The following is a 20305-nucleotide window of genomic DNA, read 5'->3' as shown; positions in this document are numbered from 1 at the left end:
GTGTTTCTCGCCCGAGACCTGGTTGGGATCTTGCCATCTGTTTCGATACCGGCAATTCCTAGTAATGGATTTAAATAGGAAAAATGATTGGCGTATTTAATCTCAAAGAATGATCTGTTTATTGTCAGTGGATAATGCTTTTTTAGGTAACTCATGTTCGATTTTTATAGTAGCCAGCAGCAGAATTTACTCTCTTTACCCGATTCTTATAGTTCGCGAGTCTCTACTGACGCTAAAACTAATGTATGCCATTTTTCTTCACTTCTTTTGGTCAATTTTAGTGAACTTTAACTCTAAGTTATTACTCCAAGTGCCTTGGATCCCCAGAGCTTAGAAGTTGGAGTAGCATTTGAAACCGTAACACACAAACAGTATTTTTGATTGGGCTGTGGGGCTTTCCTTTCTGACGTCTGACTGTGATTTTAACAGTAACTCTTAATGAATCTAGATTTGTTGTTTTTTGATGGGATTCAGTTAATGACATTGAGAATTTCTTCTCTAGATTTAATGCCCGAGATATAAATGCATTATTTGACATCTCTCAAAGTTCGGAAGCAAATGTGGTAGGGATACTTTTTGTAGGTTTATATAATTGGCCCCAGACAAGTAGATTGATGCTGATGCTTGAAATAGTTTCATTTAGGACGTTGTATCACCAGAATTTTCTCAGGTGTGCATGGCCATGGGAGACCCCTAGTTTTTTAGAAAGTTACTCTTTTAGGACGTACAGCTAAGATTCTTAGCTTTGTTTTAAGCATTTTGGAATTTTCTGTTCAGTCTTGGAGGATATATAATATATGTTGTTTCCTCAAATTAGTGTCCAAATATTGGTGACCAAAGATATTGTTAGTGGTTTGTAGCAGAAAGAGGACATTGTTAAGGAAAGTGACAAACAAATGGGCCATTAAGGAGTACATGTCTCTTCTTTTGCGTGCATTAGGGACTTTGAAAATTTCCGGTTGCGGAAAATCTTCTTTAATCCTTCACGTAGTACTGAGTAACAGTTTACATAATCTATAAGTAATTTAGATTTGACTAATTTTGAAGTCGGCTTAATTTAGTGGATACTCTCTCTCTTGCATTGCTTATTGTAAAGAACCTGGCCACTGACGTAAGATTCCCAGCAAGGAAATTTAAGTAACTACATTTTTCTTCCTTTATGGAGATAATATATAAACTCTGAGGGTAGGTCCTAGGTCCTTTGTTTCCTTTGTGACTTAGAGTACCTAATTCAGTTCTTCATACTGATACCTTGTTCATACTGAAACCTTGTTGATTGACTAAGCTAAGAGCAGTTTTATGCCTCAAAGAAAGAAAGTTGTCATGTAAATTGGAGGTGGGGATAATTTGGGGGGGGGGCAGGGGAGGAAGTCCAAATTTCCAATATAATGAATTTTCCTTCAATTTTATATATGAAAAGTTGAAAGAAGAGTATCATGAACCCCATGTATACTCTTCAGGAGGTATAGTTATTTTTAAGCTAGATTTTTTTTTTCTTTAAAGACAGTAAAAGGAAATTTTGTTTCATTTAGTTTAAGAATTAATTATATCTGATCTCTTGGTTTGAAAGCATAACTTATTAAAGAAGTTAACAAGGAATATTTGAAGAAAAATGTGTGGGATGTTTTGTATTTGCTGTTCTGTAAGTAGGGCTATTTGATAGGGAAGTCAGCATATGACTTCCTATCAAATTTTTTTTTAACTTTTTTTTACTGTATAATATAACATATATACAAAGCAAAGAAAGAAAAAAGCAATAGTTTTCAAAGCACTCTTCAACAAGTATCTATTGGGCAAATTCCAGAGTTTGTCATGGGGTACCGTACCATCATCTCAGATTTTTCCTTCTGGCTGCTCCAGAACATTGGAGGCTAGAAAGAATATGTATTTTTTATCATCAATATTGACTTTTTTTTTCTTTTTTGTGAAAAATAACATATATATATATAAAAGCAACAAATTTCAAAGCACATCGCAGAAATTACTTGTAGCACAGATTTTAGAGTTTGGTATGGGTTGCATTTCTACAATTTTAGATTTTTACTTCTTGCTGTTCTAAGATACTGGAGACTAAAATAAATATCCTTATAATGATTCAGCAGTCATACTTATTTGTTAAACCCTATCATCTTCTGTATAAATCTATCATCACCTCTGATCTTTCTCCCACTCTTTAGGGGTATTTGAGCTATGCCCATTCATGTTGGAAGGGTTGTCAATAACAAGGGGTAGGGAGATGGAACTAGCTGATGCTCTGGAAAGGCTGGCCCCTCTAGGTTTCAGGACTTATCTGGTCCAGGAGGAGGTTGTAGGTTTCTGAAAAGTTACCCTCGTGCATGGAACTTTTGTAGAATCTTATATATTGCCCTAGATGTTCTTTAGGACATATGTACTTTTTATCCCTTTGGCTACAAATCCAGGGAAGATTGTTCTCTGTATACTTGCTATAAGAATAATGAAAAGGCCGAGTATGTGAATCTGTAAACGGCAGCATAGTTGTAAAACACATTTTTATTTTGAAATAATATGAGAGAATATAGTGTTAAATTAAGACATGAATTCAAATATTTTAAGGTTCTATCTAGTGTATTTCTTAAATTTATATAGTAATTCACTTACAAAATTTAATTTTTATGAAATTTCAATTTATCTAATGCACTATATGCCAACAAATTCAAAACCTGTATCTAAATTATAGTATAAACTACAAAAAGACTATAGGGGGAGTTGTCTCTTTTAACCCTCTCAGATGAGTTCCACAATTCCACAATTTTAGGTTTTTACTTCTAGCTGCTCTAAAATACTGGAGACTAAAAGAGATATTAATTTAATGATTCAGCATACATATTCATTTGTTAAATCCTGTCTTCTCTGTATAACTCCACATCACCTTTGATCTTTCCATCCCTCTCTTTAGGGGTGTTTGGGCTATGGCCATTCTAAATTTTTCATATGAAAATTTTATAGGGAGGGTCTACATCGGGAAGGGAGATGGAAGTATCTGATGTTCTGGAGAGGCTGGGCTAGGTTTCAGGACTTACCTGGACCAGGAACCCGTCTGGAGGTTGTAGGTTTCTGGAAAGTTACTCTACTGCTTGGAACCCTTATGGAATCTTATATATTGCCCTAGGTATTCTTTAGGATTGGTTGGGATGGCCCTGTTTGAGGATTGGCAGGTTATAATAGGTAGCAAGGTCTAACTGAAGTTTGTGTTAAGAGCAACCTCCAGAGTAGCCTCTTGACTCTATTTGACCTCTCTCTGCCACTGAAACTTTATTAATTACACTTCTTTTCCCCCTGAAACTTTTTTAATAAGGAAATTTTCAAACAAACATAGAAGTAGGGAGAATAGTATAATGAATCCCTGTGTACTTAACTCATCATCCATCTTCAGCTGTCACCCACAGTTGGGGGAGGGGGTAAAGAGGTTGGGAAACTGGAATGTTTTCAGACAAACCCAGGCACTGCATAATTTCACTCATAAATACTTAAATGAATGTCTCTGATAAAGACTTTTTAAAAAAATCCTAGAAACTAAGTATTCTTTTATTTTAAAAGCATTACGAAATATTTCTTCATGTGTTCTTGGTACTCTTAGAATGTCAGTTTCACATTATAAATTTGAGGATCAGTATCTAAGAACTATACACAGAGTGAATGCTTTATAAATATTTATTTAAGATGGACTGCTTTATGTGTTGAATAGGAATGAGCATTGCAGCATTACAAACTGTTCTAGTTTGCTAGCTGCTGGAATGCAACACACCAGAGACGGATTGGCTTTTAAAGGGGATTTATTTTGTTAGTTCTTCAGTGGAAAGGCAGCTAACTTTCCACTGAGGTTCTTTCTTACGTGGGAAGGCACAGGTCTCTGCTGGCCTTCTCTCCAGGCCTCTGGGTTCCAAGGACTTTCCCAGGGGTGATTCCTTTCTGCATCTCCAAAGGCCTGGGCTGAGCTGCTAGTGCTGAGATGAGGTATGCCAAGCTGGTTGGGCTGTGCTATGTTGAGCTCTCTCATTTAAGCACCAGCCAATTAAGTCAAGCATCATTCATTATAGCAGGCACACCTCTTAGCGGACTGCAGATGTAATGAGCAACAGATGAGGTTCACGTACCATTGGCTCATGGCCACAGCGACAGAACTAGGCACCTTCACCTGGCCAAGTTGAGAACTGAATCGAACTACCACACAAACCAATAAACCCCACTGTCAAACTTGGTGAACATTTCCCTTAATCTGTTCCTAACCTTTCACTTAACTGTGTACCTGAGATAGTGTACAATCTATCATCTCATTTAATATTCTTGATGGTCTTCCTTGAAGTGGATAGTATTATTATCTCAGTTAAGATGAGATAATTTAGCCAATATTATATCATCATTGACAGAGCTGTTATTCAGCAGATTCTCTTTTGACTCATATTCTTTCCAGTTTACCATGGGTGCTTAAGCTAAGGAAATTAGTATGTGACTTTTGAGACTAGGATGGACTTTTGAGAATGGACCCTAAATGGGAAGGGCCACATGTAAGTAGATTCCTTTTCTTCACTGTCAAGGACAGCTGGGTAGCAACTGCTCCTATGCATTGAAATATTGCAGATTTCTCAGGCAGGCAGGCCAGCATAGTCAGACTAAGTAAATTTGATTATTAGGCTGAGTCCCTCATGAACAGAATTTCTGCTTAATGAAAAGATTTTCAAATCTTAATTTACCTTAAGCAGAATTTGTATTTGTATAATGGAAGAATTCAGATATATCCCCCTACTATTTATATTGACTTCTTTAAACAACAACAAAAAATGAACTAGTACTAGAGCTAGCACTGCCGTTAACTAATTGTGAGACCATAGGCAAGTCATTTTACCACTCTAAGTCTGTTTCCTTGAGTATTAAAGGAGAGGTTTGGGTAACAGTATTATTTCTAAAGCCCTTATAATTTAACCTCTATGAATTATTTCTTGTATATAGTTTCTGTATGTAAATGTTGTGCATATTTTCTGGGATTTATATGTGTACTATCTTCTGACTCTGTTTATTCATGGGGGAAAGCAATGATATGAATAAATACCGAACAGCAATTAATCCCAGCATTGTTTGACTTTAGGATATATTATGACTGTTTTATTTGAGCCAAATGACATTTCCTTGTATGCTAACTCTCAGTGGTTGGAGGTAATCTAACCACAAAATCAGGTCATTGATCTCTTATTATGCACCTATCATTGTGGAAAAACACTAGTATAGTTGAATTGATAAATGAGATTGTGATCAAACAGCAGTTATATGAGAGTATTTAATCATTTCATTTCATACAGATAGTAATTTTTTTTTTATTTCTAACATTTACAAACATTCTTTATTCACCGAGCAAAAACTTCCTTTTGCCTCTTCTTTTGAACCCTGGGAGTCTTTAATCTACTTTTTGTCTCTATACATTTGCCATATCTAGACATTTCATATAAGTGGAATCATACAATATTTGTCTTTTTTTTTTGCCTGGCTTATTTCACTCAGCATGATGTTGTCAAAGGTTCATCCATGTTGTAGAACTTACATCAGAACTTCATTCCTATTTATGGCCTGTCATGGTCAGGTTCTTGTGTCAATTTGGCCAAGTGGTGGTACCTGTTTGTCTCGTTGGGCAAGTGCTGGCCTGTCTGTTGCTATGAGGACATTTCATAGAATTAAATCATGAGCAGGTCACCTGCATCCACAGCTGATTCCATTTGTAATCAGCCAAGGGGCGTCTTCTGCAATGAGTGATGCTTAATCTAATCACTGGAAGTCTTTTAAGGAGAATTCAGAAGCGACAGGCTCTCTTCCTGCTTCAGCCAGCGAGCCTCTCCTGTGGAGTTCATCCAGACACTCCATTGAAATTGTTGGCTTCACTGCCTGCCCTGCAGATTTTGGACCCTGCATTTGTTCTAGTTTACTAGCTGCTGGAATGCAATATACCAGAAACAGAATGGCTTTTAAAAGTTGCTAGTTTACAGTTCTAAGGGCAAGAAAATGTCCTAGTTAAAACAAGTCTATAGAAATGTCCAATCTAAGGCATCCAGGGAAAGATACCTTGGTTCAAGAAGGCCAGTGAAGTTTAGGGCTTCTCTCTCAATTGAGAAGGCACATGGTGAACACAGTCAGGGCTTCTCTCTCATCTGGAAGGGCACATGGCGAACACGGCATTATCTGCTAGTTTTCTCTCCTGGCTTCCGGTTTCATGAAGCTCCCCAGGAGGTGTTTTCCTTTTCATCTCCAGAGGTCGCTGGCTGGTGGACTCTCTGCTTCGTGGTACTGCAGCATTCTCTGCTCTCTCTGAATTTCCCATTCTCCAAAACGTTTCCGCTTTTATAGGACTCCAATAAACCAGTCGTGACCCACCCAAATGGGTGGAGACATAGCGTCACCTAATCCAGTTTAACAATCACTCTTGACTAAATCACATCATCCAGGGAGATGATCTGATTACAGTTTCAAACACACAGTATTGAATAGGGATTATTCTACCTTTATGAAATGGGATTTTGATTAAAACATGGCTTTTCTAGGGGGCATACATCATTTAAAACCAGCACAGGTGGTTTATTTTTTGTTAAATTGTAGGAGTTCTTTAAATATTCTGGATAGTAAACTCTTATCAGTTGTATGGTTGTCAAATATTTCTCCCATTCTATAGGTATTTTTACTTTTTTGATAAACTTTAATGCACAAAAGTTTTTAATTTTGATGAAGTTGGATTTATCTATTGTTCTTCTGTTGCTCATTTTTTTGGTGTCATATTTAGAGTTCATTGGCACATCCAAGATCATGAAGATGTTGTCTTCTAAGAGTTTTATATAAGAGCTCTTATATTTGTAAAATAAATTCTTTAAGACAGTGTAATGATCCCAAGATTAGGATTCAGAACCCAGTTCTCCTACCCTTATCTTAAAAATCACATCTTTTTTTCCTTAACTAGGGGTTTTCTACTTTAGCCCCCTCCTAAATGAGGATAAAATCATGAGTTTGATGTGTTTTATTTTTCTTTATGCATTACCCCAAGTATATGGCTCTTAAAATATGTAATATTATTGCATACCACATGCTTTGGAAAACACTAAAGCTGTATTATCTCTTAAGATCCTTCTAGCTCTGGCAGCACTTTATGATTCTGTGATCTGTGGAAATACAGAGGAATGTGCAAGGGAATTTAAACACAGGTGAAAAAGGGAAACTACTTTGAGAAGTTAAGGGGGCTGTACTGACTGAAGTAGCATTTGAGAGCTATTTCAGGGTTTAGATTATACAAAGTCTCACATCAGCCACTGGCTGGTACAAGTAAAGCACAGAAATGGGATGTATTTTTTATCCCAACCTGAGATGAAAATTTTCCTATAGATAATTGAGGGTTGGTTATCCATAAAATAGCATCATCAGGGCGGGCCGCGGTGGCTCAGCGGGCAAAGTGCTTGCCTGCTATGCCGGAGGACCTCGGTTCGATTCCCGGCCCCAGCCCATGTAACAAAAACGGAGAAACAGAATACAATAAAAACAAGAAAATGTTTAAAAATGTTTCCCTTTCTTCCTTCCTTCTATCCTTCCTTCCTTCTCTCTGTCTTTCCTTTAAAAAAAAAAAAAAAATAGCATTATCATTTATGGTAAATACTCTTTTACAATGCCTCTTGTTAAAATGAGTGCTTTACAGTATAAAGTTGCTTAATAATTCATTGTTTTTTGGAAGAAACTAAAATACTTTAACAGTTCAAAGAAGAAATGCTACTTTTCTCTTTTGTGTATTCTCCAAATGTGTTCAAAACTAAGGTAGCAATAATAAAAAAATTATGTTTATATCAGGTATTACGTATTTTAAAAAGAAGCTTTAAAATGGCTTATAGGGTGTCATGCAAATTAATTTTTCTTTGTTCAGCAAACATTTACTGAATACCCTTGTATGCAAGATACTGTGCTCAGGGTTAGAGGATACAAATATATGACAATAATTAGCATTTATTGAAGGCTTTCTGTATTCTCTGTCCTAAGGTGCTAGATGCTTCCTAGGTATTATATCATTTAATCCTGTTTGAGAGACATGTTAATTTTATTTAATGAGGAAACTGAGGTTTAAGTAATTTTCTTCACAGCCAGTAAGTAGTGAAACTAAGATTTGAAAGCAGATCTGTCCAACTGTAGTAGCTATGTCCATCTACCCCTGTTCCTGGCATTTATAACCTGGAACTGCATTGTCCAGTGGAGTAGACACCAGCTATATGTGGCTATTGAGCATTTGAAACATGGCTGATCTGAATTGAGATGTGCTGCATGTGTAAAATGCACAGTTGATTTCAAAGGCTTAGTACAAAAAAGAATATGAACTATCTCATTAATAATTTTATATTAATTACATAATTAAGTGATAATACTTTTGTGTATTGGACTAAATAAAGTACATTATTAAAATTGTTTACTTCTTTATATGATTACTAGAAACATAAAGTTATATTTTATCAGATTATATTTCTATTGGACAGCAGTGATCTAGAACAAGAAAAAGATATCCATACTAAAAACCATCATAGAAATTATAAGCAGTTAAGTGGTATAAGAGAAGGATAAATTAAATGCTCTGTGCGTATAGTAGAGGAAATAGTTGGGAGGACCAGAAAAATGCTCTTCAATACTTTTCATTCTTCTCTTAAATTATTGGTTCATATCATGAAATTCTTCATTTAGCAACTTTAAAATACTTCCTAATTTTGTAATGAATAGCTCTGATGTTCAGCATATCTAACTTATGAGTTTTAAGGGCATTATAGCTCCATCAGCTTGAGGGAAACATTAGTCTGATAAAACTGGAAGTCCGTAGGTGACTCATCTTTATTTGGTTGAATTAAATAAATTTGAAACTTAAAAAAGAATCTCAAGTGATGGTCTTCAGAACTGTGCCAGTACTAACCCTTATATCTGCATTAAAATAGAATGTGGAAGAACAAGAGTGTGGACTGGAATCTAAAAATAATGAATTAAGAGAATCATGCATCTATTTTCATTCAGCTTTAATATTTTATTGAAATTAGAAAAATTTTTCGAATCCTCAGTTGAAAGTTTGAACCACATGTTTGACTCAATCAGGAGTAGTTAGTGAAAATGGGTACTGATTTGAATTCTGTACACTTATAAAATAGATCAAACTTAAAAACTTTTTTTGTTCCTTTAAAAAAGTAATAAATGTGGTATATATCCAAAATTATAAACAAGCTAAACAGTTATGTGAAATGTTATGTGAGGAAAATTGACCAAGAGAATGTAAACAATTTCTAAATCAAATCAAATGCAAAATATAACCCAACCCCCCCCCCCCCCCAAAAGGAACAAAAGCAAAAAATCATGTTCAAAGAAAGTGCTCTGGTAATTAGGAAGACTTCTTTTGCAATTTAGGTTTAAACTATAAAGACAGCCTGCAAAGTTCTTGCACTAGCCAAGTCAGCTCTGTAATGTGATAAACAACATGCAACGGACAGGATCTGTAAGGACTGAGAAGGGAGTCTAATGGAGAATTTTTGATCATGAATGAAACCTGTCATCTGTTAATTAGTGCCATCTACTGAGCATATTATGAAATGAAAATCAGAGGAGATAAGATACTATGGTTGTATGGAACTTGTGATTGGAGAAGCAGTGTGGTAAGTGGAAAAACAGAATGGACTTTGAAGCTAGACAATCCTGGATTCAAATTGTAGCTCACTTTCTGTGACCTTGGTCAAATTAACCTTTACAGCCTTCAGTTTTATTATCTATAAAATTGGGGTATGAAACCTCCTACAGAGTTGTGGTGAGGATGACAATTAAAAATATATATTATAGACCATCAAATTGTATTTGTCCAATAAATGGTCTTTTCCTTCGCTTTCTCCTTTGTTGTTGGAGATAAAATTGCACAAGATAAAGCTTTATGTTCATTGTCCTAAGAGAAATTGTGACATGACTTGTAATACTCCACGTGTTTTATATAATCCTTTCAAGTCTCCTTAATTCAAGAAAACTTTGGAAGAAGGTCAAGAACGTTCGTAGTCTTTACCAGGTATTTAAAATGTACTCACTCTGACATTATGGAGTACAAAAGGGTGAATTTTCTGGGTTAAGGAATTCAGTTCTTTAGTTCTCTTGGCCTAAATGATGCCTAAATTTGGAATATACTGCTTATCAAACAAAGGAACACCATTCTCACATATAGGAGGGAAAAAGCATGGTTCTTAATATTCTGAAGAATGCTTACATAAAAACATCCTCCTCTGCAGCTGACCACCTATCTCAAATTATAAATCTTACAATCACTCTAAGACATAGGGGTACATATATCTCATACTAGTTCCTATATCCATCAGTGTAAACATATAAGGAAAAAAATAACATTCACCCAAATCTCTTATCACTAAATCAATGTCTGCCAAGTCTTGAGGAGAAAACAAAACAAAACTTAAAAAAAAAAACCATAACAACAAAACCTCCCTTCTGCAAGATGGAAAAGGAATCCTCTCTTCTGCAGCTGTTTATCAGTTAAGAAACAAAAGGCATTGATCGAATCTTTGTACTCTCTTAAAACCAGATAACTATAAAAATTACTGAAAATTTCCTGAAAATTGGCAACTTTTCAAAAATATGTAAACTCATTTCCTCTTATTTTGCTAAGTTGGGAACATTTCTCTTTGGCCTATGAGCTATATTAAAGTATAAATACAAAATTTCATCATATTTTAAGGGCAGTACAAAATATTTTCAGTATTTAAGGTAACTTTCAGAGATAATTAGTCAGCAGGCTTTGTTTTGAATCTCATATTAAACTCATTCTCATATTAAACTCTTAAGTTTGATAGACTTATAAGGACCTGAATGTTTTTTATATGTAAAGATAAAAAACTTTTAGGAGGGTTATTTTTGTTTGTTTTTGCTTTGGATATTCTGTTTTTCATCTCTAGAAGTTTGATTTGGGACTTTTTTTTTTTAATATATTCCATTTCTTTCCTCATTAATGTTCATGTTTTTCTTTACCTCTGTGGGTGTACTTATCAGTAGCTGTTTTAAGGTCCTCCTCTGCTAATTTTATCATCCCTGCTATTTTTTCATTTCTTTGCATGTGTGGTGGTTTTTTGTTTGTTTGTTTTGTTTTGTTTTTTGCATGTTCAGGCACCGGGAAGCATATGTGGTATTTTTATTGGATTTTTGGTGTTTTGAATTTTGTGTCTTACTGCTGGATTTTGTTAGATTGCTTTAAAGAATATTGGACTTTCTTCTGAAACATGAGTTGCTCCAGTTTGAAAGTATTATGTACCCCAGAAAAAACATGTTTTAATCCTGATTCAGTCATGTGAAGGCAGCCATTTCTTTCTATCCTGATTCAATACTGTAGGTTGGAAACTTTGAGATTATTTCCATGGAGATGTAACACACCCATTTGTGGTTGTGAACTTTTGACTCCACCCATTTCAGATGCTTGGTTTACTAGAATCTTTTAAAAGAGGAAATATTTTAGGGAAACCTCAGAAATGACAGAGCTGACAGAAACTTCAGAGCAGAGGTGACACAAATGTCGACGCTTGGAGAACAGAGGCACAGATATTTGGAGATGCTTGGAGCCCAACAGTCGATGCCATCACACGTTAAGCAAAGAGGAGCCAAGGGAAGCCAAGAGATGAAAGCCAGCCCTGGAGAAGCAAAGTGAGGAACTTCTACAGGAATAGAGGCTGAAAGTGGGTTGTAGGAGCAAGGGATCAGCAGATGCCAGACACATGACTACCCAGCTGACAGAGATGTATGTGTCTGACCCACTGGCCTTTCTTGAGTGAAAGTGCCTTAGTTTGGACAATTTTGTAGGCTTAGAACTGTAAACTTGAAACTTATTAATTCCCCTTTTTAAAAGCTGTTGTAGTTCTAGTATATCGCATTCCGGCAGCTTGCAAATTAACACACTGGTTATGTGCACATCAGTTTAATCCTTTGAGACTTGCTTGTAAGATTTTCTAGGGTAACAGTCCAGAACAGCCATTAGTCTACACCTAATCTGATTCCATTGCTAAAGTTTGACTCTTCTAAACTCTACCCAGTGCCCTTTAATGCATGAGATCTCGCTATTCTGCCTGATGAAAATGAGCTATTCTCTGCCTTGTGGGATCTTCAGGAATTATCTGGCCCATTTGCTTTTCAGTGGTTTTCCTCTCTGCCTCAGGAAGTCCCCCCTCCCCACCACCACCACATAGACAGATCAATACCTGACTGAAGGGGACCACGCTGTAGGAGTTTGGAATTGTTTCTCTGTGTATTTCTTTTTAACAGCATTCTATTCTGAAAATTCTGCTGTCTTGGCTCCCCTGAACTGTGGATTCTCTTCTCTACTCAAGCATACCACCAGATTCTGTTTGGTTCTCACCCAGTGCTGCAACCTAGAATTAGCCTCCAGGCAGTAAGGTGGGGCAAGCATCAGGCTTAACCTTGTTTGCTTCCCTTCCTTTACAGGGATCAGAGTCCTGTTGTCCAAAGACTGAATATTGTTTTTATTTTTTAGTTGTTTACAGTGATGGTAGCTGGGGGCAATTCTTGTAGTAGTTAATCCTTCAAGGGTGGAAGTAGAAATCACCACTTCTTTTTTTTTTTTTCTTCTTTCTTTATTAGAGAAGTTGTGGGTTTACGGAACAATTATACATAAAATACAGGACTCCCATATACCATCTTGCCACCAATACCTTGCACTAATGTGGAACATTTACTACAATTTTGCACATTTTTATAATGTACTATTAATTAAAGTCCATGGTTTAATTTAGGGCTCACTATATAGTGCAGGTCCATGAATTTTTTTAAAATTACTTAATTTAAATTTTTAAAATTACCACATATACAATCTAACCTTTCCCCAGCTAATCATATTCAAATATATGTTCGATTAACAACTACCATCACACCATCCATTACCTGAACTTTTCCATCATTCCAAATGGAAACCCTGCACATTTTAAGCCTTAACTTCCATTCTCTATTCCCACCTGGTCCCCTGGTGACGTATAGTCTAGATTCTGATTCTGTGAATTTACTTATTTTAATTGTGCAAAATCATACAATATTTGTCCTTTTGTGTGTGGCTTTTGTCATTCAACATTATGACTTCAAGGTTCATCCATGTTGTCGCATGTATCAGGACTTGATTCCTTTTTATGGCTGAATGATATTCCATTGTGTGTGACACATATAGAACATAAAGAACATAAAGAATATCTGTATACACACAACATTTTATTTATCCATTCATTGGTTGATGGATACTTGGATTTTTGCTTCTGTCTTTTGGCAACTAAGAAATCATCACCTCTTGATTTTTGACTTCTGACATATCAAATGGAAATGAATGGGAGAATTTGTTAGAAACGGAGACTAACAATTATTTGACCCAACAGTTCTACTTCTGAAAATTTATTCAGATAAATTTACACATGATCAGTGTGATAAATGTTGAGGGTGTTTTAATGAAAACATTTTTTGGGGAATAGCAAAAGACTGGAAACAACCCAACACCCTTTAGTAAAGAAATGATTAAATAAATTATGATGCATCCATATAATGAACTATTGTATTACTGTGAAAAAGAATGAAGAAGCTCTTTATGTCCTGATTGGGAAGATCTTTAAGATTTCTTATGAAATGATGAAAACAAAGTTACAACTCATATGATAGGCCGCCTTTTTTGTAATCAAAGAATAAGAATAAGAATAATTATTTGTATTTGCATTAACACTCTGAAAGAATACGAAAGAGAAGATGTCACCTTTGGGAGAAGGGGAACTAGGCTAATGGAGGAAAAGGTAGGTGGGAAATTTTCCATTATATTCTTTATATTTTTAAAATTAAAAACAGTTTGAGCTTTATGCATATGTTACCTATTTAATTTTTTTTTTAATTTAAGAGATTGCTCTTTTCTGTTGACTCCATGTTGACAGAGCTATTTTATGAGCGTTGAACAGTTATTTCATTATGTGTTAAGAGAGCCAGCTTGTCTTGAAACGGGGTTAATCCAAGACTTTTGCCAGTTTACAAGGAAAAAAGATTCCCTTGCAGTTATTGTATCATTTAGGCAAAATTACCTAGTATAAAAACCTAAAATATCAGTGACTTAATGCAAGAGAAGTGTATTTCCAAGTAGATGTTCCTGGTCAGTAGAAGACTGTTACTCTTGTGTTGATTCGGGGACCTTGTCTCCTTTCACCTTGAGGTTTCAGTTCCCAGGGCTTTGGAGCCTTCTGTTCTCTGGCAGAAAAGAGAGTGGAGAAGTTCTGTTCTTGGGTGCTGCTGCTTTAAAAAGTTTTAATTTTATTTTCAGCTTTTAGCATTTCTTTTTTTTAATTGAGATATAATCCACATACCATAATATTCACTCTTTTAACTCTGTTCTTAAAAGCCCTGACCTGAGGTAATAAATTCTACTTTTGTTCACATTCCTTTGGTGAGAACTCGTCACATGGCAGCACCTGAGTATATGGTAGCTGGGTAGCTCTTAGTGACAAGTCCACACTGTGAAAATGGGAGCACAAAATTTTAGCAGATGGCTAGTAAACTCTGTTATGGTTCTCTTGTGCAAGTAAAGTCAAGTTCTTTCATATACCAGCCTTTGATTTGGTATATCAAGAAGTTTATATTCCTTCCCATATACTCTAGGAAGGTGAATGCTATACAATCAAGTGTGTGTGGAAAGGTGGCCACTTTCTTATGATCAGTTTTCTTTGTTGAAATCCCTTTGATTTAAAGTATGGAAGAGTTTTAGCCTTCTGTGATGATTTTAGTTCCAATTTTATTCTTGCTGAAGGGTTAAGACCTTGTGTCCTGTCCCTGGTCATTAAGCTTCAAGCTCTGGGTTAGTTAGGCAGGCTCCCTTCTTACCCTTCTTGGTGCCTTGGATTTTTTTTTTTCAGTTGAGGATTTTTTTTTTTTTTAGTTTTATATAAAAAAATCTAGCATTATGTCTTTTCAGGTAGATATTTTTGGCAATCCATTCACACCCATTCAAGGAAGATTACTGAGTCCAGCTTGATGAAGCCTGTATCCTTTGTGTCCTGAGGGAAGCATTGGTAGCACATATTGAGGCCGTATTTCTGAAGCAGACCCTGCAGTTTTGAACAGATGTGACAAGGGTGGGAATACTGTTTGAATTTTTGCAGATAATTCCAGTAGAACTGCAGGTGACCAATCATGCTTTCAGGGATGAAGGAGGCAAAAGGTGGTGCATTGGTTTTTAATTTTCCTTCCCTTCATTTCTTGACATACAGAGAATCTCCCTTTCTGCTGAGCTCATCTGTATGTTTAAAAGAACCTCTTCTATACATCTACATGTTTATAATCGAAGACTTTTCAAGTTATGCTCTTTGCTGGAGAACATCTCTCTTGCCAGAATATTAAGTTCTTGCCTTTTGATTCAGCCCATTCTTTGAATAACTAACCATTGACCAGAAGGGACCAGAAGGGACCAGAAGATAAGTTAACATTTATTGGGCAGCTGCTGTATATTTGTGTATATTATTTAATCATCACTGTCACTCTGAGAGGAAGGTGTCCTTATTTTATCAATTAGTGTATATTCTATGATTGCTCCCAGCTTGCCTCTGCCTAGAGTAACCCTTTCCCACTTGTCTGCCTAGTGTAATGGTGTTCATCCTCCATAATTGATTCATTGTCACACTGTTATCAAATTTTTCCTTCCTTCTCCATTCTTGCCTTCAAGTTAACAGTCTCAGATGTGCTACTTCTTATACTTTGTATTGGATTATTTTGTTATTTGGATCTTCTGTGTTATAACTCTACGTTTATATGCTTGTCTTTCCCATTCCTTGAGCGTAGATCCATATTTTCCTGTTTTTGTACCCCTGGAATTAGATCCTGTGTGTTGTAGGTACTCAACAGATGAAAAGTGGTTGGTGAAACCAATGTCTTCTCTGAAGAAGATTTGCTTCATTCTGCTTTGTTGAGCTAAATTTAAATAATTTTATATTGTTTATTATATTTTTATATAACATTTTTAGACAGTATTTTCCCCATAAATGGTTAATTTCTTTCCTTGAAACACTAGAATTCATTAGATTTTTAGAAGAGAAAAAGAAAACAAGAAATTCAACCAAGGTGAGTTTTTGCTGTTGGCGCTGAAACAGATTATTCTAGAAATAGTTGCATGTATAGTTTCCATAACAAAATTTGGTTGTTTTGTATCAAAAGTGCAAAAAAAGGGGTGAATGCCCTATATTATTCAGTGTTTATTTGTATTTGGTTCATTTTGTTTTCCCCAACAAATTGAATAATTGCTGAGCAAACACTTGAATTTACTCATTGAAATGCACTCTTACTCTCCAATTCTGGATGTCATGCAACCTGACTTGGAAAGTCAGTGCTTGTTTAGCATGATATACCCATTCTGCTAGTGATGTTTTATTTGTTACACTTGCTGTAATATGCCTTTCCCATTTGATTTTGCTTTAGGGCCTTGATCTGTGTATTTGCTTCAAATTTTTATTCAGGATAAGTTCAGTACCATTTTAAAACAGGTTCTGTGTTTATGCCTCTATGTCTCTTCTTATACCTTTTCCTCTTTGTTTCAAATTTTGGGCAGATTTGTCTCTGGATTTAATATAACACTGGAGATAAAGCATTGAACAGTTGAAGTCCTTGTTTAGTTCCTTTTGGAAAGCCAAAATGGAATTCTTAAAGTTTGTGGTAAATTGCCATTGTTGTTTTTTTTTTTTGAGTTTTGATGCAGTGTAAGGACAGGATTATTTCTATAAATTTCAAGGAGCATAACAGCCAAAGGGATTATTATTTTTTAAAATTGTATTTAATCATGCACTGAGGTCCATTTTATTCTCTATAAGTACTAAACTTAGCAAGAGTATTTGATAGTCTTCTCTACCCAGTGAGATTCTTTGGTCATAGTTACTAGAGGTTTTCTAGTGGTGTAGTATCTTCTAGGTTATTTGTCCATCTACCTAATCTTTTTCTAATTAATAGGTTTTCTAATTTTAATAATGTAATTTTCCAGTTCAGAAAGTTCTTTGTGTAAAATGTATGTAAAATTTTGGAGACATTGGATTAAATCACTTAGAAGTATTGTTCATGTTTTTGAAGAAAATAAAGAATCTCTTAAAAGTTTATCTGTGTTTCTTTCTCTTTGTTTCTACTATAAATGATGTTAATAATCTATCTGGAAGAAAATATTATACTTATCAGTAGAAAACCCAGGTCAGATATTGGACTTCAATGAAAAAGATAAATTCTTTCAGTTGTATTGCATACTGTTATTATTTCAATTTTACAAATGAATATTCTTTTATATATTTTCAGTTAAAATAAGGTGTTTAAGGGAGCAGACCCTTCAATAATTTTTTTTCCTATTTTAGTTGTGTAATATAACATATATACAAAACAAAGAAAGAAAAAAACAACCGTTTTTTTGTTAAAGCTTTCTTTAACAAGTATTTACAAGACAGATCCCAGAGTTTGTCGTGGGCTATCATACCATCATCTCAGATTTTTCCTTCTTGCTGCTCCAAAACTGTGTGGGCTCTCCTCCTGATTCTAAAGGGACTCTCTCTCCAAAATGTTTCCTCTTTAAGGACTCCAGTAAACTAACTAATCAAGGCCCACCTGGAATGGGTGGAGTCACATCTCTTATGAAAGGTTAATGCTCACAGTTGGGTGAGCCATATCTCAGTGGAGATAACCTAATCAAGTTTCCAACATAAAGTACTGAATAGGGATTAAAAGAAAAGGCTATAAGATAATGTTTGTGTTTGTATGTGGTTATGTTTCATAAATTAAAAAAAAAAAAAAGGCTGCCTCCACAAATGAATCAGGATTAAAACATGGCTTTTCTAAGGTACATGATCCTTTCAAACCAGCACACCCACAAAGGGCGATAGGCAATGATTTGACTTGCAGAGTTGGGCTTAGAGAGAGAGAAGCTGCATATGAGCAACAGAAGAGGTCCTCCAGAAGTAACTCTTAGGCATACTTTTAGATAGGCTAGGCTTCTCTGCTATATTCATAAGCTTCACAAGAGCAAGCCTCAAGATCAAGAGCTTGGCCTATTGATTTGGGTGTCCCTAATGTTTGACATAGTATCCGGGGTTTCCCTGGTGGTAAAATTTAGTAGTTCCATATTTTTTTCCCCAGCTCTCAAGGGACTTTGCCAATATTTTTTTATTATCTACTTAATACATTCTAGGATGTATCCAGGCATTATATTAAGCTCTACAGGATTAAAGGCCCTCATTCTTATTCTGGGCTCTCTTACATACTATTATTTAATAAAGATTTTGGTATCATAGCATAGTAACATCTGTGGTTGAATTTTTTCTGATTTCAGTTATATGTCGTTATTTTTTTAAGAAACAATCCCTTATTAAAAAAAGAAAGTTACGATTCCTTCATGAAGTATATTACATTAATAGATTTTTCTGATGTTCTGCTCATCTGTTATTTTAGATAGCTAAATTTGTTTGCCATAATTTTACATTGACTTTTTCCATCTATAATCATTAGAATTTGAAGACAAGTGTATATAAAATGAAACTGTTTGAAATTGTAATTGATAAGACTTTATAAATAATAATGTTAGTCATGTAAGAAACATATCCTAAGAGATGGTGTATAAATATATTGCTGTTGAAACTCAGTTAATTAGCATTAGGCATTTGTGATTCAACTGATAGTAACATTTCCAAGGTAATGTTACTTTTGGTGGGCTGCAAGAAACTTAGAATAAAGGAGAGTCAAAGAGAAGTATTTAGCTGGTATTTTTCTTAGCTATGTCCAGTGAGAAGGGCTGTTCTGAGTAGCTGACATTAGTGTTCTTATTTTCTTGGTAAATTGAGCCCTTTAGTGAAGGTATTTGCATTTTGAGGGAAAATATTTGGAAGTCATTAAAGCTTTCCAGTAGGAGAATTGCATGATAAAATTGTTAAGGAAATTGAGAGTGCAGATTGAATGATGTGAGGCAAATCTGAAGGAGCTCATTGAGCAAGCTCCAGTTGTAATTAACTCATGATGTAAAGACCTGGATTACAGTATAGTCATAGTAATGAAGGTGAAAATTGGATGGATGGGAGACTTGTTACCTGGGAAAAATTTAGGGTTCTTTTGTTCATTCGTTTGATAAATTTTTGATAAATATTATTTACTAATGCTGGAAATATGATTGGCATAGCCCTTACTCTTTCCCTAAAAGACTTAGATAATTTACAAAATAAATAGATAATTATAGGTAGGATAAATGCAAATTACCTTCAGAGAAAGGTAATCAGAGAATTAGGAAGTGTTTTTCAAGACATTGATGCTTGAACTGAAGAAACAATTGAATTTTACCAGGTGAAGAGAAGTCAAAGTTTAACAGTTAAGCTACCTTCAAAAACATAATTCTTAGCTTGTGCTGACTTTCAAATGACATCTAGGCAGTTTCCAGGAAGAGGATGTAAATTTGGAACTAAATCTTGAACTGAATCTAAATTTTAGAGTCTTCCAGCTAAAAAAGGCTATAGTTGGAGGTGTGAAAAAGGTTAAATCCTCTTAAAGAATGTGTAAATAGTAGGATTCCAAGGACTGAGCCCTAGGGAATGCTCATAATTAAGGGTTGGCAAGAGGCATGTTGAGAGAATTATGGGAAACAGGAGTGATTGAGAGTTAAAATAAGACTTAGAAGAGTTTAGTTGTAGAAGCCAAGGATGGGAAGTCTTAGTTGTGGAAGGAAAGGGAAATTTTTAAAGAGAAGGGGGTAATCACTGGGGTAAACAGAATGACACAGTTACTGCTAGTAAATAAGAAAGGAGCCTGCTTTTTGCTAAAGACAGAGCAGTTTCTGTGGGACCAAGGTTTCAGACTATTTGAGGCTATTGACTGTTGAGACTATTTGAGATGTTTGATAGTGAAAAGAAGGTGAGAAATGGAAAGAGATCAAGAAGGAAGGGCATCCCTGCTAAGTAAGGATTTTTTAAGATTAAGGAAAATTATACAATTGAAAGGCAAAGAGAAAGGAACCAATAGAGGTTGAGAGATTGGAGAGAAAGAAGGTAAATTTAAATGCTTATAAAGAAGGAAAGTAGAGGCTTCAATCAACTTAGTGTCAGAAAATACAATATTTTGAAGAACTTAAAGGCCAAAATCCTTTTGAATTTCATAACCCTTATCAGTTCTCAAGGGAATTGCTACCTCAGGCTTATTTTATGATCCATAGTTAAGATTATTTTTCTTTTCTTCCTTCCTCACATAGGAAATGATTGTTCTTTTTTCCCTGTCTCTCCTTAAATTTAAG

The 20305-nt window shown here is 35.2% G+C and overlaps 1 protein-coding gene and 1 pseudogene across 1 annotated transcript in view; one reads left to right on the top strand and one right to left on the bottom strand.

The window, feature by feature from the left end:
- Positions 1 to 20305, top strand: part of GLG1 (golgi glycoprotein 1) — a 259115-nt gene that overhangs the window by 771 nt on the left and 238039 nt on the right. The gene's annotated exons all lie outside the window — the stretch shown is intronic.
- LOC143659997 (small ribosomal subunit protein uS14 pseudogene) lies at positions 15009 to 15276 on the bottom strand (annotated as a pseudogene).

The sequence above is a fragment of the Tamandua tetradactyla genome, chromosome 16, assembly GCF_023851605.1.
Source record: "Tamandua tetradactyla isolate mTamTet1 chromosome 16, mTamTet1.pri, whole genome shotgun sequence".
Classification (NCBI taxonomy): domain Eukaryota; kingdom Metazoa; phylum Chordata; class Mammalia; order Pilosa; family Myrmecophagidae; genus Tamandua; species Tamandua tetradactyla.
Note: the sequence above shows the minus strand (reverse complement) of the source record. Positions and strands in the feature narration are given on the sequence as shown.